The 26,083-nt window shown below is 41.3% G+C and overlaps 1 long non-coding RNA gene across 1 annotated transcript in view; it reads right to left on the bottom strand.

The window, feature by feature from the left end:
- Positions 1–3,595: 3,595 nt before the first annotated feature.
- Positions 3,596–26,083, bottom strand: part of LOC122559365 (uncharacterized) — a 46,103-nt gene continuing 23,615 nt past the window's right edge. The window contains exons 2-3 of the long non-coding RNA XR_006314407.2: positions 10,299–10,327; positions 3,596–4,719 (exon numbers count right to left, since the gene is read on the bottom strand). This is a non-coding gene — a long non-coding RNA (uncharacterized LOC122559365). The remainder of the gene's footprint in view (positions 4,720–10,298; positions 10,328–26,083) is intronic.

Below are 26,083 nucleotides of genomic sequence, written 5' to 3' on the forward strand. Positions count from 1 at the left end.
AACCTATGGCCTCTAATGTTGGATTCCCCTACCCTGGGGAAAAGATCTTGGCCATTCACCCTATCCATGTCCCTCATGATTTTATAATCTTTTATGAGGTCACCCCCCAGCCTCTGATGCTCCAGGGAAAATAGTCCCAGCCTAGTCAGCCTCTCCCTTTAGCTCAAACCTTTCAACCCAGGCAAAATTCATGTAAATCTTTTCTGCACCCTTTCAAGTTTAACAGGGAGACCACAACGGAACACAGTATTCCAAAAGTAGCCTCTATGAATGTCTTTACAACTGCAACATGATATCCCAACTCCTATACTGTATGCAGTGACCAATAAAGTTGAGAATGTGTTGCTGGAAAAACACAGCAGGTCAGGCAGCATCCGAGGAGCTGGAAAATCGACATTTCAGGCCGGAGCCCTTCATCAGGATTCGTGATGAAGGGCTTCGGCCCAAAACATCGATTTTCCTGCTCCTCAGATGCTGCCTGACCTGCTGTGCTTTTCCAGCAACACATTCTAAACTCTGATCTCCAGCATCTGCAGTCGTCACTTTCCCCACAGTGACCAGTAAAGGCAAGCATGCCAAATGCCTTAATCACTATCCTGTCTACCTGTAACTCCACCTTCAAGGATCTATGAACCATTCTGCCATGGCCAGTGTGAGAGATTGTCATAGAGGTTGTGTCTTCCCATATGGCACTGGTCATTCAGTGACAGCCTCTACTGTCCCATTGAGTAGCTGTTTTGCTCAGAGAAATCGCATACTAGAGAGTTATCACAAGATGCTGGGTCACCTATACTCGATCAGGGGAAAGAAATACTTTCAGCATTGCAATCAGTTTGCAAGAATGCAGTCATACTTTAAGTATGTTATGTGATGAGTAAAGAAGCAGTAATTGTTGCTGAACCATGAGCTTGTCTCAAAAGGCAAAGCTACACTTTTAACACAAAATGCTAGTTTAGAAAGAGTTAAAGTAGCAGGAGATTGTATTCGCCTCAGAGTGCCTGATGCTATTTCTGTAAATGTCAACACATCATCGGAGATTAGATACTTACTCCAAATGAAGTCTTGTCATTAAACACTTGTCTCGTGTGTAAACTACACCTCAATTTTAAGCCGTTTTTTAAAAATACCTTCATGGTGTTACATGTGTCTGTCCCACCCTGTCTCTGTAATCTCCTCCAACCCCCAAGCCTTTGAAATACCCTTTTGTCTACTGAGAATCTTCAATTTTAATTGCTCAACTAATGGTGACCCTAAACCCCTAGTTCTGACATTCCTTCCCTCCACCTCCCTACCATTCCCTCCTGCATTACACTCCTTAAAAGCTTTTGGTCATCTGTGTTAATATCTGAACATGTTTCACAGACATATTTTGTTTCATTGTGATGTAGTGAAGGGGTGTATCACTTTAAAGATACAAGGTTTTAACTATTACAGACACTACAAAGCAGAAGATATAGAAACACAAGGAACAGGAGTAGGCCATTCAGCCCATCAAGCCTGATCCACTATTCAATTAGATCATGGCTAAAATCATCTACCTCAACACCATTTTCCCACATAATTTCCATATGGTGCTATCTTGTAATGCTTTGAATATCTAGAGATCTGTAAATTTCTGTCTTGAACTTCCACTGTCCTCTGGAGCAGCGGATTTCATCACTTTCTGAAGGAAAACGTTTGTATTTATCTAACTCCTAATTTCCTATCTCTTCTTTTGAGTTTATGTCCCTGGGTTTTAGACTCACCACACCAGGGAAAACATATTATAATATATTCACTTTGTCAGGCCCTGACAGAATTTTGTAACTTTCAGTGAGATCACCCTTCATTCTTCAAAACCCTGAAGAATCCATATGAAATATAAGCTGACAAAGTCCATTTGGACTCTCAAGCCTGCCCTGCCATTCAGTAAAATCATTGCTGATCTTTTTCTGTTTCAAATTCCACATTCTCATCTACTCCTTAGGAACCTTTGATTCCCTTGCCATACAAGGATAATGGTAAGATTCCTGGGAGTGTGGATGAGCAGAGAGATCTCAGTGTCCATGTGCATAGAACCCTTAAAGTTGCCACCCAGGTTGATAGGGTTGTTAAGAAGACGTACAGTGTGTTAGTTTTATTGATGGAGGGATTGCGTTTCGGAGCCATGAGGTCACGTTGCAGCTGTACAAAACTCTGGTCGCCGCATTATAGGAAGGGTGTGAAAGCTTTGGAAAGGTTTCAGAGGCGATTTACTAGGATGTTGCCAGTTATAGAGGGAAGGTCTTATGAGGAAAGGCTGAGGGACATGAGGCTGTTTTCATTAGAGAGAAGAAATTTAACAGGTGACTTGATAGATTTTGATTCATTCATGAAATGCTGGTGTCATTGGCTAGACCAACATTTAATGACCATCCCTAATTGCCCAGAAGGCAGTTAAGTGTCAACAACATCGTTGTGAGCCAGCCAGGTAAAGGTGGCAGCTTCCTTTCATAAAGGACATTAGTGAACCAGGTGGGCTTTTCCAACAATTGACAATGGGTTCATGGTCATCATTAGACTCTTAATTCCGGATCTTTATTGAATTCAAATTCCACCATCTGTCATTTGATTTGATTTGATTTATTATTGTCACACGTACTGAGATACAATGAAAATTATTGTTTTGCATGCTATTCAGACCAATCATACCTTACATAAGTACATCAGGGTAATAGAACAGAATGCAGAATATAGTCATACAGAAGGTGCAGAGAAGGATCAATTCTAATATATGAGAGGTCCATTGATAATAGTGGGGAAGAAGCTGTTTTTAAATCTGTTGGTATGTGTTTTCAAACTCACGTTTCATTTGCCAGATGGAAGAGGCTGGAAGAGAATATAATTGGGATGGGAGGGGTCCTAGATTAAGTTGGTAGCTTTCTCAAGGTAGTGGGAAATGTAGAGGGAGTCAGTGGAAGGAAAGCTGATTTTTATGATGGACTGGGCTGTGTTCACAACTCTCTGCAATTCTCGCGGTGTTCGGCAGAGCAGTTGCCAGATCAAGCTGTGATGCATCTAAATAGGATGCTTTCTGTGGGTCATTGTGGATATGCTGAATTTCCTTAACCTTCTGAGGAAGTAGAGGCATTGATGTGTTTTCTTGACTGTAATATCGACATGGATGGATCGTTGGTGATATCTACTTCTAGGAACTTGAAGCTCTCGACTACCTTAACCTCAGCATCATTGTTACAGACAGAGACATGTCCTCCATTCTGCTTCCTGAAGTTCAATGACTTGTGGGATTTGAACCCAGGTGCCCAAGGTTAATAGTTGTATGTTATTTTCTTTAATGTTTTTGTTAACAATTTTAGTTAACCACCGATGGTTGGTCCAACATTTAGATTTTGTTTTGTATTAGGAGTTCACTTATTCTGAAATATCCCCTTAGATGTCTATTTCTGTTTATTTATCCCATATCCTCATATGTCAGTTTATATCAGCTATCCAAGCTTTCATGTCCACTTAATTGCCCTTATTCAGGTTTAAAATGCTAACTTAGCACCCATGATTTGGAGATGCTGGTGTTGGACTGGGTGTACAAAGTTAAAAATCACACAACACCAGGTTATAGTCCAGCAGGTTTAATTGGAAGCACTATCTTTCGGAGCGACGCTCCTTCATCAAGTGGTTGTGGAGTACACAATTGTAAGACACAGAATTTATAACAAAAGTTTACTGTGTGATGTAACTGAAATTATACATTGAAAAATAGCTTGATTTTTTGTTGTGTCTTTCATCTGTTCGAATACCATGATAGTTTCACTTCTTTCATGTGTAAATCACAAAACGTTTTTTAAAAGTTACATTTTCAGGTTAACTGTAACACTTGGTGTTAGCCAGACAATATGTCGAAGGTGTTAGCCTCTGTGTTCTCTGTCTATGCCATAATGTTTAGACTGATTCTAATCTAAAAAGTGAGATAACATAGTCTTACATGAATTCATGCAGTTTTTGAGCAAGTATAATGTAACTTTGCAAATTCACCTCACAAACATATATGTATGTCTGTGGATGTGGGTCCTTGTGTGTGTCAGTCTCTGTCTGGGGTGGGAGTTTGAGTGTGAGAGAGAGTGTACGTGTGTGTGTATGTGAGTGTAGAGTGTCTTAAGTCTGTGAGTGGGTGTATGTGTGTGGGAGTGTGTGTCTGTAGGAGTGTGTGTGTGTGTGTCTGGGGTGGGGGGTTGTGAGTATCTGTGAGAGAGAGTGTATATCTGTGTGCATGAGTGTAGAGTGGTCTAAGTCTGTGAGAGGATGCATGTGAGAGTGTGTGCGTCCGTAAGGGTGTGTGTGAGTCTCTGTGTGCGTGTCTGTGTATACGTGTGTCCCTGTGTATACGTGTGTCCATGTGTGTGTGTGTGTATGTGTGTGTGTGTGAGAGTGCTTGTGTGTGTGTATAGTGCAATGGTGGTCACCTGTAATGTGACATGAACCCAAGGTCCCGGTTGAGGCCCTCCCTATGGGTACCGAACTTAGCTATCAGCCTCTGCTCGGCCACTTTCCTCTGCTGCCTGTCCCGAAGTCCACCTTGGGAGGATGGTCACCTAAAGGTCCGCGGTCGAATGTCCTGGACCACTGTAGTGTTCCCCAACTGGGAGGGAACCCTCCTGTCTGTTGATTGTTGTGCGGTGCCCATTCATCCGTTGCCGTAGCCTTTGCTCGGTTTCCCCAATGTACCATGCCTCAGGGCATCCTTGTCTGCAACATATAAGATAGACAATGTTGGCTGTGTCACATGAGTACCTGCCACGTACATGGTGGGAGGTGTCCCCATGTGTAACGGTAGTATCCATGTCCACACTCTGACACGTCTTGCAGCGCCTACCATGACAGGGTTGTATGGAGTTGTCCTGAAAGCCAGGCAGCTTGCTACGAACAATGATCTGTTTGAGGTTAGCACCAGTCTTCTCACTTTCAAACTGAATATAAAACTCAATCATATGGTGGTCACTACCAACTAGAGATGCCTTTACTCTCAGGTCATTCATTCATGCTGTAGTCACATTACACAATACCAAGTCTAATAAAATCTGCTCTCGAGCTGGTTGCAAAACATGCTACTCTAAGAGCTATCTCAAAAGCATTCTAAGAACTCCTCAACAAGGCACCTACATTTTTGCAGTTTATATTTAAATTAAAGTCACCTGTGATTATTGCCATTCCTTTAACATGAGCTTGTAAAGAACCAAAGCTGGAACCCTGAATGTCAGAACCCCAAATACTTTTACCTTGTAATTCCAAAGATGAGGTAAAAACAATGACTGCAGATGCTGGAAACCAGATTCTAGATTAGAGTGGTGCTGGAAAAGCACAGCAGGTCAGGCAGCATCCGAGGAGCAGTAAAATCGACGTTTCGGGCAAAAAGCCCATTCCTGATGAAGGGCTTTTGCCTGAAACGTCGATTGTCCTGCTCCTTGAATGCTGCCTGACCTGCTGTGCTTTTCCAGCACCACTCTAATCTAGAATTCCAAAGATGAGTCTTTTAAAAGAGGTTTGAAATGGCTAAATATTGCAGTGAATATAAATTAAGCGCTTGGTTAGAGGAAGAGAATGATGGAATGTAATAACTCACTTCAAAGAACTGTCCAACAGACTGGATAATGATCTTTTGTGACCACAAAGATAATGAGAAGCTGATGACACCAAACGCCTCCACCCCTACCCCCGCCAAATCAGTCCACTCAACAGAAAGCCATAAACGTTTGATTATACCCCAAATTGCAGGCACATTTTGCGTTTTCTTCTTGGAAGAATACAGGGATTTCAACTTTACTTGAATGTATTAGCGGGGTGGAATACTGCCACGTATACCATCCAAGATTTGAGTATTACAGTGCTGTGAGGATGGATAATATTTTCCAGAATGCATTTCATACAATGCCACAGAAGAGGAACCTGGGGTGCAGGTACATAATGCTTTGAGCTTTGAGTCACATTTCCACAGGGTGATTGAAAAGGACTCACCTTCATCGCTCAGTCCTTTAAGTATAGGAGTTGGGAAGTCATGTTGAGGTTGTACAGGACATTGGTGAGGCCTCTTCCGGAGTAGTGTCCAGTTCTGTTCACCCAGTTATGGGAAGGATACTATTAAGCTGGAGAGAGTTCAGAAGAGATTTCCCAGGATGTTGCTGGGTATGGAAGATTTGAGTTATAAAGAAAGGTTGGTTAGGCTGGGACTTTTTTTCATTGGAGAGTAGGAGGTTGTGAGGCGACCTTGTAAAGGCTTTAAAATAATGACAGGTATAGATAGAGTTAATGGTAGTTGTCTTTTCCTAGGATGGGGGATTTTAAGACAAGGGGGCACACTTTTAAAGTGAGAGGAGAATATGGAATGAACTTCCAGAGGAAGTAATGGATGTTGGTACAATTACAATTTTTAAAAGTACATGAATGGGAAAGACTGGGTGGATATGGGCCAGGACCAGGCAACTGGGACTAGTTTAGTTTAGGATTATGTTCGACATGAACTGTTTGGATCGAAGGGTCTGTTTCCATCCTGTATGACTCGAAGACTCCGTGACAGACTTGGGAAGAAAGTTGCAGGTCATGGTATAAAAAGGACAGTGGCAACATGGACACAAAATTGGCTTACTGATAGGAAACAGTGGGTATTTATCAGACTGGAGGAAAAGTTGTAGTGGTTTAGTATTGGGCCCTTGCTTTTCCTGACATATATTAATGATCTAGATCTTGGAATGTGGAGGAAAATCTCAAAGTTTGCAGATTACACAGAACTTGAAAAAATTGTAAACTGTGAGGAGTACAATGTAGAACTCCAAAAAGACATTGAGATGTTGGAGTGGGCAGATAGTGCAAATGAGGCTCAAGTTTGAGGTGGTGCACTTTGGTAGAAAGGACATAGGGAGTTCAATTCTCAAGGGATGTGGGAACAGAGAGACCTGGGTGTATCTCTGATGGTGGCAGTCAATAAATAAGACAGAATACAACAGCAAGGCAGTGATGCTGAACTTGAACACAATCCTTGTTAGACCTCAGCTGGAGTATAGTGTCCAGGTATGGGTGCCACATTATAGGAAAGGTGTGAATGCTTTGCACAGAGTGCAGAAGCAGTTTACAAAAATTGTTCCAGGAATGAGGATAGACTGAAGCAGTTGGAACTATTCTCCTTGGAGAGAAGAAGTTAATAAGTGATTTGATTGAGGTTTGCAAAATCTTGAGTGAACTGGAACAAAAGTGATGTGAGAAAAAGAAATCTACTCAGTAAGTAGTTAGGGTGATGAACACGTTGCCTGGAAATATGGTGGAGGCAGTTTCAACTGAGACATTCAGGAGGGGCATTGGGAGATTATATTGGATAGAAATATGTGGAAGGGTATGGGAAAAAGGCGGGAAATTAGCACTTGCTAATAATGTTAGTGTGAGCTGTGCAGGCATAGGCTGAATGGCCTCTTTCTGTGTAATAACAGTACAGTGATTCTTTAAAGACCACAGTCAAAGGAATGTTAATTCTCTCACTCTGAATGCTGGAAATTAGTGGTAAGGAAAGATAACAGAGGACTCAGTCTAACCCTGAGAACTGGAATTCCATCATGGTTGAAAGGCCTCAGAACTACAGAGTTCTTAAGGGATCTGCAAAATTTAAGGACTATAAAGCTGACTGTTCACTGAACAACATCAAAGCTACTGATCACCTCCACTGCAACAGCCGTAATGTTCAACTGTCTGCTCTCTGTGAACAATTCAGAGATTGATCCGTATTTTTGTTTCAGACATTTACTATTTGGGACTCGTATATTTTTTCTAATCTGTGTGTACATGAGTTCCATGACTAATTCTTCTTTCATTTTGTCATTAATAAACTCACTTGTTGTTAATTCAAGTAAGCCGGGCTAAATTAATACTTTTTTTGAAAAAAGAAAGTTCATTTGGAGCTGGAAGGGAGGAAAGGCATCCTTTAAATGATAAATTTTGTTGCAAACAAATTCAAATTAAACTCACTCTTTTGCTTAGCGGTATGTGGGACTGGGAGTGATCCTGAGAGTACTGCTTTTGAATTCCTGATTTTTCATCTCCTACCTAGGACTCAAAAGTCTGTGTTCAATACCTCATTGCACTGGTATCAATGTGGAGCGTGACATCTGGCGGTTCACCTTCACCCAGAAACATGTCCTGCAGCCATGCAAAGTTGTTCTTCATGTTTGCCTAGGACACATGGTTCCTCCGTGATGTCCAACACACCACGGGCTGTGCCTTCACTTGGGTGAGCTGTCTTTGCAATTGCTTAACTAGACAGACTATTTATTAGAAATAAGATAAGAAATAACTCCACAGAGACCAGTAGCCCGTCACCCTTTATTTACATGTGGAGAGTCTTGACACTGATCCAGCTCCCTCAAAGCCATCTCTTAGAGTGAACAGAACCTCTGACACTCCTGCTTATATCTGCCAGCCAGGGCTCCCTGAGTGGACCAGGTTAACAGCCTCAATCAGGAAACTCATATTCTATGAAGTCCACCTAGCTGACCTCATTATAATCCTTCCAAATGGCGCAAACGTTTTACAAAATGTAAAGATAAACAAAGCTGCTGACTGGAAGAAAAATAGACAGTTGGAACATAAACCACTAAGAAAAATCCAGCTTTCTCTCGAATCTCTGAATTTCAATTTCAAGGCTGGATGTAATTATACTTAATGCTAAACCGAATGTAGACGCTTGGAGTAACGTAGATTAGCGTGCATACTTTCCAGTTCACAATGAAATCCAAATAAATGAATACATCTGTGAATAATTAGCAAATAATGATAACTAGAGAAATGGCAGTTCTAGATTAGAGTGGTGCTGTAAAAGCCTATTGATGCATAGAATCCCTGTTGTGTGGAAGCAGACCATTCGGTCCATCAAATCTACACCGACTCTCCAAAGATCATCCCAACCGGATCCCCCTATCCATGTAAGCATGCATTTCCATAATATCATAAGACATAGGAGCAGAAGTTAGGCCATTCAGCCCATCGAGTCTGCTCTGTCATTCAACCATGGCTGATATGTTTCTCAACTCCATTCTCTCACTTTCTCCCCATAACCCTTGATCCCCTCAATACTCAAGAACCTAGCTATCTCAGTCTTAAGTTAACTCAATGATCTGGCCTCCTCAGTCTTCTGTGGCAGTGAATTCCATAGATTCACCATTCTGACTGAAGAAGTTTCTCCTTATCTCTGTTTTAAAAGGTCTTCCCTTTACTCCTAGGCTGTGCCCTTGGGCCCTTGTCTCTGCTATCAATGGAAACATATTACCAACATCTGCTCTGTCTAGACTATTCAGTATCCTGTACGTTTCAATTAGTTCCCCATTCATCCTTCTAAACTCCATCGAGTATATACCTCAGATGTTCCTCATCTGTTAAATGTTTCATTCCTGGGACCATTCTCGTGAACCTTTTCTAAACATGCTCCTGGGCCAGTACATCCTTCCTGAGATATGGGACCCAAAACTGTGCACAATACCCCAAATGTGGTTTCATTAGAGCATTGTAGAGCCTCAGAATTACATCTCTGTTTTCATATTCAAGTCCTCTCAAAATAAATGCCATCATTGCATTTGCCTTCCTAACTACCTGCTTAACCTGCAAGTTTACCTTGAAACAATCCTGGACTAGAACCCCCAAGTCTCTTTGCACTTCAGATTTCTGAATATTCTCCCCATTTAGAAAATAGTCCGTGCCTTTATTCTTCCTACCAAATGTATGACCTCACACTTCCCCACATTGTACTCCATCTGCCACTTCTTTGTCCACTCTCCTAACCTGTCCCAATTGTTCTGCAGCCTCCCTAATGTTACCTATCCCTCTGCCTACATGCCACCCTTATTAATGCTCATTTCCTCAACATTTCCACAGTTTTTTTATTGTAAGATATGAGACCCAGACACAGCAATTCTACAGGCTTTTGTGCAGACTCTGCTGGAATAAATATTTTGTTAAACTTCTTCATTGGATCGGCAGATGGATTTTCAATTGATATTTTCTTCTTTTGTGCAAATAGCAGATTATGCTTCAGGGTTGTAGGGAGAAGTTACAATTTGTCTTGCAATCACTTTATTTTCACTTATTCAAAGATATCAAGACCTTAAATGAACAGTTTGCTGCAAATGTGTTTACAAAATACTTAAATAAATGTTTTGTTATACTACTGCTACACAATTGAGCCTAAGACAAGATTTTCTACTTAATTATCAGAAGAACATGAACTTGCTTTCAGAATTCAATAACAACATCAATTTTCTACAAGCCCAAAAAGTTGTTGACATAGCAGATACCTTGAAATACGCAGCCAGTAAAGCAGTATCTGTGGAGAGAGAAATAGAGTTAACCTTTCGAATTATTGGCCTTTCATCAAAACTAGCATTAATTTAACAAAAAACACCTCCGTTTAAAATCCTTGGCTTACCTCACCATCTCCACTTCTATCTTTTTATGCAACATATATCTTTTTGCCTACAAATTAGCACTTGTCAGCTTTTTGTCACATCCTTGTTCATCTCTTCTATTTCATAGAATCATAGAGTCCCGAAAATGCAGAAAGAGGCCATTCAGCCCCACCGCATCTGCACTGACCCTCCAAAGAACATCCCACCTAGATCCACCCATACCCATAACCTCACAATTTTCCATGGCTAATCCACCAAACCTACACATCCCTGGACACAATGGGTAATTTAGTATGGCCAATCCACCTAACCTAACCTGCAAATCTCTAGACTGTGGGAGAAAACTGGAGCACCCAGAGGAAACCCACTCAGACGTGGGGAGAATGTACAAACTCCACACAGTCCCCTGAGGATAGAAATGAACACAGTTCCCAGGTGCTGTGAGGCAGCAGTTCTAACCGCTGAGCAATTGTGCTACCCAATGCAATGACACAATCTTCAAAAAATTCTAATATGAACATTGATGATGTAACTACTGGTCATCAAATGATTCACTGCCTTGCCATTGGCTTGCATTGTAGTAGCATTTTTTATAAATTATAGAATCCCTAGAAATAGTCCATTCAGCCCATCAAATTCATACTGACCCTCCAAAGAGCATCCCATCCCCTTTCTATATAGCTGAAACCCTGCATTTCCCATGGCCAATCCACTTAACCTGCACATTTTTGCACTGTGGAAGGAAACCAGAGCACCTGGAGCAAACCCATGCAGGCATGGGGAGAATGTGCAAACTCTACACAGACAATCACCTGAGGGTGGAATTGAACCCGGGTCCCTGGTGCTGTTAGGGTGCAGTGCTAACTACTGAGCCAAATATCACTCAAAATACTTCCTAAAAAGATTCCATGCATCGTTTTCCCCAGGCACTTCAATGTCTCGGCACAAAATAAGGGATGAAACAAACTGTACCATTAAATAATATAATTATTTATATGTAAACATTTATTTATCAAATTGTCTTTTTCATCTTTTAATACCTCAAGGAACTTTGTTACTGAAGGCTTTATCATCTTCAGTAAACCTAGTCTTGCATGCATTATTTTAATGATTGCAATGTAATGTGAACTAAATTACACACAGTCCAAATGGTGGTGTCTAATTTCCCAGAGTACACTGACACAGCTCAGTGACATGTACTGATGCAATGCTTTTACCTTTCACCCGAAGCAGGAGAAATAATTCAGCAATTCATTTGAGACTGCCTCCAGCAACAGAAAGCTTAATTTAGTGGATGCCCCATTGTAGTGGCTTACAATGCTTTCCCATTTCATTAAAGTCCAATAGCTCTCAGGGAAACATTATTCCATTCATTCTCATGCAATAAAAATGAAGTCTGCAACATCAGTTCAAGAGCTGTTCAAGCAATATATGAGTTCCAACAGTACTGATGCTCAGAACAAAAAGATTTCTTTTTCATTATCACCACTGTATATATATATTTATCAGCCATGACTGACTGGCAGAACAGAGTTGATGGGCCAAATGGCTTAATTTCTGCTCCATGTCTTATGGTCTTATAACCCTTGTGTCTGCAACTTTTATCTCCTGTATGCTATGTGGTGTCCTGTTTGTATGTCTGTGACATTCCTGACTTTGAAAATGAGGTGCCCTCTTCCCAGAGAAGCTGTTGAAAGACTAGTTTACAGCTGTAATTATCTAGTCTTTGTCAGATTAACCTGGTCTTGTTTCTCTTAGATGTTGTCATCAGAGGAGGCTTGGATGAGAGGGATGAAACCAAAGTTTCACACCCCTGAGAGACACTGTCACCATGGTCTTCCACTGTGTACTCTGAGTTCTATTCCCTTGGACTATGCTTCCTTTAACTATCCTGAAACATGATCCCTGCATGCCACAGCCAAAAGCTACTGTGTACAAGTTGGAATAGGTACATTACCACATCATAATAATATATACTAGTGTGAAAATCCTTTGATCAACAATGGCTGGATCTTCAGTTATCAACTCCTCCTGTCTCTGCTGCCCCTTTGTTGCTTAGCCTTGAAATACTTCACTAGGAATGATGGAAGCCATTGTGATAAGGAGAGCTATTCAAACCACTGGAGCATAGGGGGGGATGTTTCATAAATTTTGAAGGGTTTTGCTACGATGAATAAGGAAATATTATTTCTTCTGCTTTACCCAGAGCCTCTGGGACTACCAAATCTCTAAAGTCAGAGATGGTTCTCATCCTTCCCCTGACTCTGCTCTGAAAGCTAGAGGAGAAAGTGAGGTCTGCAGACCCAAATCAGGAAATAGTGGAATGGCACATGTCTGTTCCCCTCCACCAAGTTTAGGTACAGTGAGGTTTAGCCTCAAGGTCTTTAATCATAAGAATGGTTGCCAAACCCTGGTAGGTGGAATGTAATTCCCTTCTTGGGAATGACCTAGCTGCCAAACAAATTGTTGGAATCCCAAAATGCCCAGGCCAGACAGGCACTACAAAAGGACCCTAAACGAGAAAGTAAAAGGGACTAAGCAAGGAAATTTAGAATATAACTAGTGCAAAAACAGGAACCATCAGCCCAACAAATCTCTGCCTGGCTCCTAGGGAAAGGAAGGGAGCACCTCAGGGTGAACTGATGTAGCGAGGTTGTGCAAAGAAATCTGGATGAGTTTCAGAGTCTCTGCAAGGGACAGTAGTATGCAGCACAAGATTAGGTGGGACTTGAGACAAAGCAAAAGTGAGGCAGACTTGAGACACAGCGAGAACAGAGGAAACTTGAGAACAGGAGTCTTGAGAAACCCTTGAGAATGAGCAGACTTGAAAATCAGCAAGAGTGGGACAGACTTGAGAAACGGCAAGAGTAGGAAGTTAAAGTCGGAGCCATGTCTGTGGTTGAGGTAGAAGCTAATACTTAGTAAAAAGGCAGGACAGATGATGTACTGCAATTATAGGATGTGGGAGCTCTGAATCAAACACATCTACAGTGAGCTTCAGCTCAAAGTCAGTGATCTGTAGACCACTGACCATATGTAGATACTGCAACAAATGAAGGCTGGAGCATACGTAATCTTAATACTTTATTCCAGGAGGAGTTCATACCCCTTAGGATGAGGTCTTCTGATTTGACCAATGGTCAGGGACAGGAGGAGTTTACAACAAGGAAAGAAGGCCAGGGGTTTGAGAAGGTCAGAATGAAGGAGCCTCATTTTTTTGCTGTTGCCTAACAGGTTAGACATTTGTGCAGACTGTATAGATCAAAGCATGAGAATGAGTGAGCAAAGTGACTATTGCACCCTGTTACAAGGAGTCACTCAAGAGAAGAAAACTAAAGGAATGTACTACTAATAGGCAATAACATATTCGGAGAATAGATATGGTTCTGAGAAGCTGAGAATGGGAGTCCAGACATCTGTGTCATCTGCTGGTGCTAAGATTTGTGACATCCACCAGGTTCTGTAATGGGAGGGGCAGAATCCAATGGTTGTGGTGAACATAATTACTAACAACATCAGTAGAAATAGGAAAGATGTTTTGCTGAGGGGTTTTGAGCAAAAGCGGTTAAATTAATTAAAGCAGAACTTCAAGGATAACAAATTCTGTGTTATTGTTTAAGCCATAAGAAAATTAGGATAGGACAAGTAAACTTAGAGAGATGAATGTGTGGCTGATTGATTAGTTTGGGAGAAATGTGTTTCGGTACCAGGACTGAGGCAAAGCAGAAGACCACAATTTGGATGGACTAGAGATAGATGCCACCTTGAAAAGTACCATCAATGCAGTTTGAGATGGATTCTCTGCATCAGCTTGGTGGATAGGCATGCTAACATCAGCATCCTTAAAGCTGCAAATAGCACCAGCATCAAGACCATGATCATCCGAAACCAACTCCGCTAGACCAGATGTCTGAATTTGGTACTTGGGATGTCTGAGTTCTGATTACCAAAGCGAATCATCTTTGCCCCAGATCAAGGAAGGCACTCAAATAAGATAAGGACAAGGGAAGTGTTTGAAAGACTCCCTAAAGGCTTCTCGCAAGAAATACAATATATTTGTCAATGCGTGGGAGAAAATGTGGTGCTGGAAAAGCACAGCAGACTAACCCTGATGAAGGATTTATGCCTGAAATGTCAATTCTCCTTCTCCTCGGATGTTGCCTGACCTGCTGTGCTTTTCCAGCATCACACTCTTGACTCTGATCTCCAGCATCTGCAGTCCTCACTTTCTCCCAATATGTGGGAGACTATTGCTCGGAAGAAACCAACTTGAAGGAAGGTCCTGCATGAAAGGGTAAAGTTCTTTGACAAAACCCATTGACAAGAGGAAAAGGAATGGGAGAAAGGAATGTCAATGATCTCGAGGACACGGACCAATTCCGGTTCCCGGAAACTCCTGCCCACTATGTGAATGGAGATACAGCTCGAGAATTGGGCTCATCACCTACTGAACCCATGGCCAGTGATACAGAATTTCCTAGGTGGACAATGGCATCCATTAGCAAGTGACTGCCAATAACAATGATGACTGAGACCAGTGTATTGACAAATCATATAAGGAAGGCATTGAGATTACACTAAACTAAATTGTCCATGTGAGGGGATCTAGTCTGGGAAGATTTTATAAATTAAATAGAGAAGATAGGGCAAGACAGCAAAGCAGAAATGAGGTAAATGATGATCAGGAAGAGACATTGTTTTGCAAGTCTAAGAGTGCAACAGTAGAATAATAGAAACAGAACTAAAGGCTCTGTGTTTGAGTTAATAAAACATATGAATTAACAGTGTAAATAAAAATAAATATTTATGCTCTGATAGCTGTCCTGATACATGGCTACAAGATGGCAAAGTCTGGAACCTGCATATTCAAAAATACACAACCTTTAAAGTTAGGAAGTTAGATCAAAGTGGAAGGCCTGTTCTGTTAATTGAGGATGGCATTGTTAAACAGAGAGAAATGACCTTAGTTTGGGAGATGCAGAATCAGCCTGGGTCAAGAAGAGAAGGTAAGAAAGTGTTTAATAGAATCCCCAACACTAACCATGATACAGGATGGAGTACACAAGAAGATAAGACACTGAATTTATATCAAAAGATTACAATGTCATGCAACTGAAATGATATATTGAATAAACTCAGATTGTTGTTAAGTCTGTCATCTTTTAAAATAGGTTGCAGGTTTCGGTTCATTAATATGTGAATCCCAGAGCTTCTTTTAAGTCACATTCTCAAGATAACTTAAGGTTTTATGAAGAAAAAAGTGACATCTCAACTTAGACAATGCGAGGTTAGAGTCTGTCTGTATCCCAATCTTGAGTCAGACTGGTTCTATTTCCAAAGTGGAATTTACAAAATGTTATATGGATTGACTGTCTGTATTGACTGCTTGCAGGTTGTGCACTTTTTGAGCAAAATAAAATGTGTCTGCAAATACAAATTCAATCCATAGACTTATATGTGTGTGCACGTGCATGTGAGAGAGAGAGAGAGAGAGAGAGATAGAGAGGGAGAGAGAGATGTGTGTGTGTGTGTGTGTGTGTGAGTGATTGTGAGAGAATGTGTGGTTGTGTGTGTGTGCAAGGTTGGTAAAGTGTGTGTGTGAATGCGATGGAGTATAGGCCTGTGAGAGGGTGTATGTGTGTGTGTATGAGAGAGAGCATGTATGTGAGTGTGAGTGAGAGAGTGTATAGTGTACACTACAGGGTCTCCTGTCGTGTGACATGAACCCAAGTTCCCGGTTGAAGCCATCCTCATGGATACCAAACTTGGCTATCAGCCAATTTGGCCACTTTGCGGAATTATATTTGCAGATCCATTCTACTTTGCTCAAAAAAATACTCGATCTGCAGGCAGTCAATCCATGTAATATTTTGTCCTTTAATGACAATTTAGTAAAGGGAAAAAAATAAATTCAAAAAGAGAATTTAAGATAAAGTTGATTTAGTCCATTTCATGGCTCTGGGCTCAAGGACCCAACATCTACATACAAACACAAACAAACCCTAGCTGGAATCCCAGGCCGGACCCACCACGGTACCGAAAGAAAGGTGTCACAGACTGACTGAAGCTGCTGTAAGGACTCGCAGTTGGCTGCAGAAGCCACTTAAGGAATCCCAGGCCAGATCAGACCAGCCATGCTGCCAGGAAGATGCTGCAGAAGCCTCAAGGAAAACACAGGTCATTGGAATCCTGGGCCCAGACTCACCTTGTCTTCAGCCACTGCCAATACAGCCACAAGGAACAGCCGGATCCACACCACATTTCCTGCCGCCTCCCCGAACCTCCTTCCTCACCTGAAGCCACTAAAGCGATGTTGAGTTGATTAACAACCTCATAGCAAAGACACTCCAAGGTAGCAGAGATCATAATACAACTAAATTTCACAGTCATTAATTGATTTGTTTTATTCGATATTCATTAGATTACCTACAGTGTGGAAACAGGCCATTTGGCCCCAACAAGTTCATACCGACCCTCCAAAGAGTGACCCACCCAGACCCGTTTCCTTCTGACTAATGCACCTAACACTATGGGCAACTTAGCATGGCCAATTCACCTAGCCTGCACATCTCTGGACCATGGGAGGAAACCAGAGCACCCGGAGGAAACCCATGCAGACACAGGGAGAATGTGCAAAATCCACACAGACTGTCACCTCAGGCTGGAATTAAACTTGGGTGCCTGGTGCTGTGAGGCAGCAGTGCTAACCACTGCACTTTGAGTGAGACAAGTGGATTGTTTTAAATTTAACAAGGACAGTTATGACGGCCTGGCTAAAAAGATCTGTGAAATTAGGTTGATGGAGATAGCATAACAGATTGTTAAGGAGATACTTCAGAAAAAAATATAGTTTCCATTGTTATGATGGATATCATCAAACCGAGCCAGAGCGAGTGGAGTTCGCCAATTGTCTTAGTTTCTAAACCGGATAGGACTCGATGATTTTGCGTGGAATATCGGAAGGTCAAAGCCATTACAAAATCGAACTCATATTAAATATAAGATTGGAGGACTGATTGAAAAAGTTGGACAAGCCAGTTACAACACCAAGTTGGACTTATTTCGTGGTTACTGACAGGTACCTTTATCAGAGATGGTGAAAGAAACTTCTGTGTTTGTAACCTCAAATGGGCTATATCAATTCAAAGTGATGCCCTTTGGAATGAAGAATGCACCTGTCACATTCCAAAGACTCATGAACAGAGTTGTGGCTGGGTTAACAAACTGTGCAGTCTATTTGAACGATGTAGTGATCTTTAGTAAGTCTTGGAAAGATCACATGGTCCAGTTGGCAGAGCTATTTGAATGACTACTAGAAGCAAAGCTGGTAATAAACTTAAACAAAACTGAATTCGCAAAAGCAGAGGTAATGTTCTTGGAACATAACATCGGTCATGGAAGATCGACCCCATGGAATGCAAAGATGAAAGCCGTTGAGGAATTTCCACAACCAACCTCAAAGAAAGAGATGCTTCGATTCTTGGCATAAGCGGATTCTATTTGTTCCGAACTTCAGCAATATAGTGCGACCGTTAATCAATTTGCTGAAGGAGAACACAAAGTTTCGGGGGACAGAACAACGCCAGGAGGCATTCAACCATTTAAAAGCAATATTAACCACCACACTAGCTTTAGTTACACCAAACTTTTCAAAATCTTTCTAAGTTGCCATTGATGCTAGTGACATAGGAGTTGCAGCTATACTGCTACAGGAAGATGAGGATGGGATTGAATTGCCAGTTGACTACTTTTCGAATAAACTCAACATCCACCACAGGAAATACTCCATGATCAAAAGAGAACTGTTGAGTTTGGTACTGGCCTTCCAACATTTTAATGTGTAAGACACAAACAATGTGTTGGAGACGTTTGTGTACACGCATCACAATCCTCTTACGTTCTTGGAATGTTTTAAAGACAAGAATATGAGACTATTTCATTGGAGTCTTATGTTACAGACTTCTAATTTACAAATTGTACATGCTGCAGGGTGTAAGAAGGTAATCGGAGATGCGTTATGATGGATTTAACTGATAAAGTATAGATGAGATTGGTATCTATTCGATGTTATATATATGTGGGAAGAAGTTAATATGAACTTAGATTAAAGTCGTATGTATGTCATGATAATGTGGTAAAGGAATAGAGAAAAAAATGAAGCCAAATTTTCATTATGATGGTTCGTTTTTCCTTAAGAAGGGAAGTGTTTTGAAAGTGGAGGTATGTACTGTACCTTTAAGAGAGAGGAAACGAGCAAGGACTGACTGAAAGCACAGAGTGTGCTGAACAATTTAAAAATGTAACACTTGGTTGAAACAAATAGCTGGAGTTGTATTTCCATGGAACAAAACCAAATTCAAATTCAGCTAAACAGTTTAAATTATGGCCCAGATACCAAAATTCAATCAAATTTGAATTTAGTGTTTTGATGACATCAAACCAATGAAATGACCCAATGTTTTGGGGTATAAAACTGGACATTTTGAACAGTTAGGGGGAGAACTGCCAAGAACACCAACAAGTATAGATTACTAGCCAAATAGCTCTCAGAAAGATACCTGTCCATAAGAAAAGTTGTGCCACTGAAAACCAAAGAGATAACCCAGGAAAATAGAGCGAAAAATCTACAAAGGCGAATCAACAAAGTCGACTGGTTTTGAAACATGATTTTTTTTGTAAATCTTAATCAGGGTTTTTTTTATCAGACCAGTATTATTGAGTGGGAGGTAAAAAATAGTTTTAAGGGAAAGGACTTGTAAATAGTTGTCTAATGTTCTCATTTAGACTTAAAGAATAAAATTGTTAAGTTTTACTTTAAATAGTGACCTCTGGAATAGTCCTTTGCCTCTTGAAGTTTAACACATTAGGGCACCAGGTGAGCTTCTCTGTGTGTCGGGTTTAAATTAGCAGCGGCATTTACCCTGTCTCGTAACAACATTTAGACAGAAATACTCCAAGGGAAGAGTGCACCATCTGTGACTAATTTAGAAAATTAAAGCAAGTATCAATCTAAAATAAAAAGGAGATAATTTCACAAAGATGAGTGGCTGGTCATAAGATTGGACTGTGTCATGATGGCAGATCAGAATACTGAATTATTTACAGACATATTGAACAAAACAGGTCTTTTTAAAAACAAAGATTGCAAGCCAAGTCTTTCAGATAACTTCTCAGATTGGAATTTACTGACTGCTGAAAATTGCCCTGTGTGATCAATTGAAATGTTGGACCTTGTAGAGTGCCATGTAAGTTTTAAAGCGCAAAACTTCAAAAGGAAGAGATGAAAAGCAATCTAATTATGTCCTCTCAGCAGGAAAACATCTCGTCTAGGTTATATATCCTGACTGGGGACTTGAGTTAAAAGACAAGCTATGTTTTACCCTTCAGGAAAGTACAGAAAAGCAGATGAAAATCAATTGGAACCCTTAGTCTGTGTGTGTTATTGGGCTGAGATGGTAGTGTAGACTAGTGTGTTGAGAGGGTCATAGCTTGCAGACAACTGTCTTCAATCTGTTCTTCAGAGGATAGGTCTGGACATGATGAGCTAAATGACCTGCTCCCACACTGTGGGAATTCTATGAAGACAGCAACAAAAGCTGTTGAACTATGACAGTGCTGGTGCAGCCCCTGGCTAGTGTCAAGGATTAGATGTGGGGTCACGGTGGCTCAGTGGTTAGCACTGTTGCCTCACAGCGCTAGGAATCCGGGTTCAATTCCAGCCTCTGGCTACTGTCTGTGTGGAGTTTGCACATTCTCCCTGTATCTGCGTGGGTTCTTCCAGGTGCTCTGGTTTCCTCCCACAATCCAAAGATGTGCAGGTTAGGTGAATTGGCAATGCTAAATTGCCAATAGTGTTCAAGGATGTGTAGTCAGGGGAATGGGTCTGGGTGGGTTACTCTTCGTAGGGTCAGTGTGGACTTGTTGGGCCAAAGGGCCTGTTTCCACACTGTAGGGATTATAAAACAAAATCAACCCTATGCCTAGAAGTGTTCACAGTATCACTTACAATCACAGGAAGCACTAGAATGATGTCACCACACACTAAAAATAATAGTCAGGGTGCACTGCTCCAAGCAACCTCACATGTGGGAAAAAGGACTAGATTTATTTGTTCTTCACCAGAGCTCACCCAATGAGTCCAGTTTTACTCTTATTTGTATTAGTTTATAGGTACAAAATGTGAAAGTGTTTGAAACTAATCAAGAAAAGGTTTATAAAACACAAGGAGGAATTCTCCATGTTTGAACACATAGCACAGTTCCAGTAGCAACTCCTGTAAATCTCTGACATGGCCCAAGAACTCATTAACAGACAATGATGATAAAACAGGTAGACAAATATGCCCAGTGCCTGAACAGTGAATGCTAGAGATCAGAAACAAAAACAGATATTGCTGGAGAAACTCAGCAGGATTTGCAGCATCTGAGGGAAGAAAGCAGTTATGTTTCGAGTCCAGTGACTTTTCAACACAGCATCTCACTTGCCCCCATACCCCAACCTTGTCTGAAGCTTAAATACCATCTTTTCCGAGCTGCTATCAGTTCTGCTGAAGAGTCACCAGACTCAAAACTGCAACTGAGCTTTCTCTCCAGAGATGCTGCTGAGTTTTGCCAGCAATTTCTGTTTTTGTTCTTTTCAGCCAGGGTCTATATGCTAATGCTGCTATCAATACCAGGTAAATCCTTAAAATCCTGGTTCACTGACAATTCAGAGTAACTGAGGCACTAGGAGAACTTAATCATCTAATTCAGACCTCAGAAGGGAGGGAAAGGAAAGGCTGATACAGGTCAACATGATAAATCAAGCCCACTTTTGCAAAGAGGACAAGCTAAATTGACTTACCTAGAAGGAAAGGGAGCAGTGGGGAAAATTTGAAGGGAGAAGTGAGTGAAACTTAATTTGAATTCCCAACTAGCTAGATGACCAAAGTAGAAATACTTTGATTCCTATTCACCCATTGAGGCAAACAATAGCAAGCAGACTTGACAAAGTTGCAAGGGTTTATGCAGAATCAAGTCATGTTGCACCACCCTGATTCTACCTGGTTTGGATGTAGGAGAGGCTCCTACCACAGGGCAACATCCTCACTGGCTAGGCCCAAAAACGTTGCCCAAGGTTCAGGAGGAGATTGTCAACTTGGTGAAGCTCCAACTAATAGAGCCCAGCAGTAGCAGCTGGAGCACTTGTTACCCAAACCAAATAGTTCCATGATGCTCTGCATTGACCAGGAAGAAGTTATTGCGGTGAACCAATATCTCAGCTGAAATGTTGCACAGATAAAGCAGCCCACATTACCAAGATATTTTTACTCAAGCTATAGTAACAGGTTCCCTTCAGTGCTTGCATGAAGGAAATCTCTGCCCCTGTAACTACAAACAGGTTATACCAGTGTCAAGTCAAGTAATTTGGACTCCAAAATGCCCTAGCCATGCTTCAAAGCTGATAAACCAGATAGTGGAAGACTTATCCAATTGAGTAGTGTTACTTTGCATTAGTCAGAAAATCCCTACAGTGTGGAAACAGGCCATTCATCCCATCAAGACAACACTGACCCTCCAAAGAGCATCCTATCCAGGACCAGCCCCAATCCTATCCCTGTAATTCTGCATTTCCCATGGTTGACCTACCTACCTTGCACATCCCTAGACACAGTGGGCAATTTAGCATCGTCAATCCTCCTAACCTGTACATTTTTGGACTGTGAGAAGAAACTGAAGTACCCAGAGGAAATCCATACAGACACGGGGAGAATTTGCTAACTCCACACAGACATTCGCCCAAGGCTGGAATTGAACACGTTTCCCTGGCACTGTGACGCAGCAGTGCTAACCACTGAGCCATAATGCCACCTTTCTAAAGTACAGTGAAACCTGAGATTTTTATTTATTTATTTGTGGGATGTGGGCATTACTGGCTGGCCAGTATTTATTGCCTGTCCCTAGTTGGCCTTGAGAAGGTGGTGATGAGCTGTCCTCTTGAACTGCTGCTGTACACTTGCTGTGGGTTGACCCACAATGACATTGGGGAGGGCATCCAAGATGATGCTGATTGGTTGAGTTATCACTGGCATGGAGACGTAGCTCGAACAGTCATTATTGTCAGTCGTAATTCTCAAACCAGGCAGTTAGAGTGATCAGATGGTTGCCTTAAGGATGCAATGGAAATTGAGTGTCTCCATGGCCCTTTCCTTTTGATTTATAGATATGTCCAAAATGGGTTTAGAAAGACCCCAATCTTCACTAACCACAACCACCTATTTTTTTTTTGCACAAGTTTAAGACCCAGTATTAGATTACTTACAGTGTGGAAACAGGCCCTTCGGCCCAACAAGTCCACACCGCCCCGCCGGAGTGCAACCCACCCATACCCCTACATTTATCCCTTACCTAACACTACGGACAATTTAGCATGGCCAATTCACCTGACCTGCACATCTTTGGACTGTGGGAGGAAACCGGAGCACCCGGAGGAAACCCACGCAGACACGGGGAGAACGTGCAAACTCCACACAGTCAGTCGCCTGAGTTGGGATTATAGATTATTCTTTTATAGAACAGCGCAGTCCAGGGCCTTTGGCCCTTGATGTTGTGCCAACCTGTGAAACCAGTCTAAAGCCCATCTAACCAACACTATTCTAATACTATCCTTGTTCCTTTAACTATACCAGTCACATATGCTGGGTTAGAAATTAAAAGATAATATTGACCAGGATTAGAAGAATGGATGTATGTATGAATGTGTGTTTGTTGTTTTATCTCAGCAATAGCCTGGTGATATTATCACAAGACAATTACTTCAGAAACTCAACTAATGTTCTGGGAACCTGGGGAGTTCAGATCCTGCCTTGGTAGAAAGTAGAGTTTGAATTCAATAACAAATCTGGAATTAAGGGTCTAATGCTGACCATGAATTCATTGTTGATTATTAGAAAAACCCATCTGGTTCACTAATGTCCTTTAGGGAAGGAAATTGCCATCCTTACCTGGTCTGGCTTGCATGTGATTCCAGAGCCACAGCATTGTAGCTGACCCTCAACTGCCCTCTGGGCAATAAGAGAAAAGCAATAAATTCTTGCCCAGCCAGAGACACCCATGTTCGATGAGTGAATTAAAAATAGCGACAGCCCCAAATTACAAACAGACAAATTGAATCTTTGAAGAAAACATTTTTTTTAAGCACAGACTGCTAGCTAAGCCTGTAACTTCTAAGAATGGAAGCAAAGAGTGGGGATAAGTGAGTACTATTCCGGCTGGCAACCAGTGACTAATGCTATGTCTCAAAGATTAGTGTTGGGACCACTATTATTCACAATTTCCATAGATGATTTGGAGTTGGAGACCACATGTATTGTGTCAAAATTTGCAGATAACATTAAAATGAGTGACAGAGCGAAGTGTGCAGAGGACTGTGAAACTTTGCAGAGGAACATTGATACTTAAAGTGAGTAGGCAAAAGTCTGGCAGACAGAATGCAATGTTAATAAATGTGAAGTCATCCATTTTGGGTAGGAGTAAAAAGGACTATTACTTGAATGTTAAAAAGTTGCAGCATGCTGCTGTGCAGAGGGACCTGGGTGTCCTTGTGCATGAATCACAAAAGGTTGGTCTTCAGGTACTACAGGTAATTAGGAAGGCAAATGGAATTTTGTCCTTCATTGCTAAAGGGATTGAGTTTAAAAGCAGAAAGGTTGTGTCGCAGCTGTACAAAATGCTGGGGAGGCCACACCTGGAGTACTTTGTGAAGTTTTAGTTTCCTTACTTGAGAAAGGATATACCGGCACTGGAGGGGATGCAGAGAAGGTTCACAAGGTTGATTCTGGAGTTGAGGAGGTTGACTTATGAGGAGGGACTCAGTAGACTGGGATTATATTCATTGGAATTTAGAAGAATGAGGTGGGATCTTATAGAAACATATAAAATTATGAAGGGAATAGATAAGATAGATGTAGAGGGAATGTTTCCACTGGCAGGTGAAACTAGGACAAGAGGGTATAGCCTCAAAATTAGGGGGAACAGATTTAGGACTGATATGAGAAGGAACCTCTTTATCCAGAGGGTAGTGAATCTACGGAATTCCCTGCCCAGTGAAGTAATTGACGCTAGTTCAGTAAATGTTTTTAAAGCTAAGATAGTTTTTTTTGAACAATGAAAGAATTAAGGGTTACAGTGAGAGGGTGGGTAAGTGGAGCTGAGGCCACAAAAAGATCAGCCATGATGTTATTCAATGGTGGAGCAAGCTCGAAGGGCCAGATGGCCTATCCTGCTCCTAGTTCTTATGTTCTTATGCATGTTCAATTGGTTGTCACAAAATTCCCTACGTAAACCTTGTATGTTGCACCTTGTAAGGTGCTAAGGAAACTTCAATGAGAGAGACTTCAAAAGGCAGAGGTACAAGGCAATCTAATGACCAACTCTGAAGAGGAAAACATCTCTTGTGGTTTATAAGCCAGATTGTGGACATCAGTTTTGTTTACACTGCCAGAAATAGACAAAATAAGAGCTCATGTTTCTATAGCTGGAATCACATTCTGTCCATGTGGTCATCGAAGACACTTGTAGGATCCATGACATTCCACATATTACAGGCCACACATTCCACTTGACTATTGTGTGCTGCCATGTCTTGAACTTACTTAGTCTCTCTAACTTACTTTCTTAATGACTTTGTCGTAAATTCATTCTCTTCTGTTAACTTTCCTCTCCTTCTATTATCCTACTTCTTCTTTATTTCTTCATTTTTCTGCCTTAAAATTCCATGTTTTCTCCAATTGTTTTTCTGTGTTCTAAGATGGCAACAGAGAATGACAACATGCTACAACATTTTTCACTGTATTTTGTAACGAGATACACATGACAATAAACAAATCAAATACTTTGGCTAACTTAAGTTACTTTGTAATGTTGGCTCTGACTTCCACTCTTACAATTATTCCCACTGTTCCTCAATGAATCCCTCCTTTCAGAAATAAATGGCATTTCATTATTTATAACAATTTATAAATGGTCCCTAATGGCAGTTTCCTACCAGCCAACAAACTTGCAGATTTTCTGTGATGTCACTTTTCTTTCATACTGGGTATGGGCTGGTTCCCAGCAGCTTCTGTGATAGGGTTAGGATTAGTGGGCTAGCGACATAGATTAATAATAGTTTCATGTTTATTAAGGAGATTAGAGTTTTTTTTTCCTGAGGATTGTGAGTCACTTTATTCACAATCAATGGAATCAAGGTCATTAAATGATTTTAAGGCAAAGGTATACAGGTTCCTAACTAGCAGGCAGGGGTAGAGTTAGGGTTAATAGTAGGTGTCTTTTCCCTATGGTGGGGATGTCAAGATTAGAGGACATATTTTTAAGGTGAGAGAGATTTTAAAACAACATGAGGGGCACATGCTTTTACATGGATGATGGTTCATGTGTGCGATGAACATCATAAGGAAGTAGTGAATGTGGGTACAGTTACAAATTTAAAAGACACTTAGATAAGTGCATGAATAGGAAACATTTGGAAGGATGAGGGTCAGGAACACGCAAGTGGAACTACAGGGCGACCCCCATATCTGCAGAATCGTTTTCCGTGATTTCAGTTACCCGCGGATTATCATGCCGCTTACATATTTTTGGGAACCAGGGACCAGGAGGCTGCCGGGAAGCTACAATTCCCATTGAAATGAATGT

The sequence above is a fragment of the Chiloscyllium plagiosum genome, unplaced genomic scaffold (assembly GCF_037043375.1).
Source record: "Chiloscyllium plagiosum isolate Xiang-an unplaced genomic scaffold, Cpla_swu_hap1 HiC_scaffold_19, whole genome shotgun sequence".
Taxonomy (NCBI): domain Eukaryota; kingdom Metazoa; phylum Chordata; class Chondrichthyes; order Orectolobiformes; family Hemiscylliidae; genus Chiloscyllium; species Chiloscyllium plagiosum.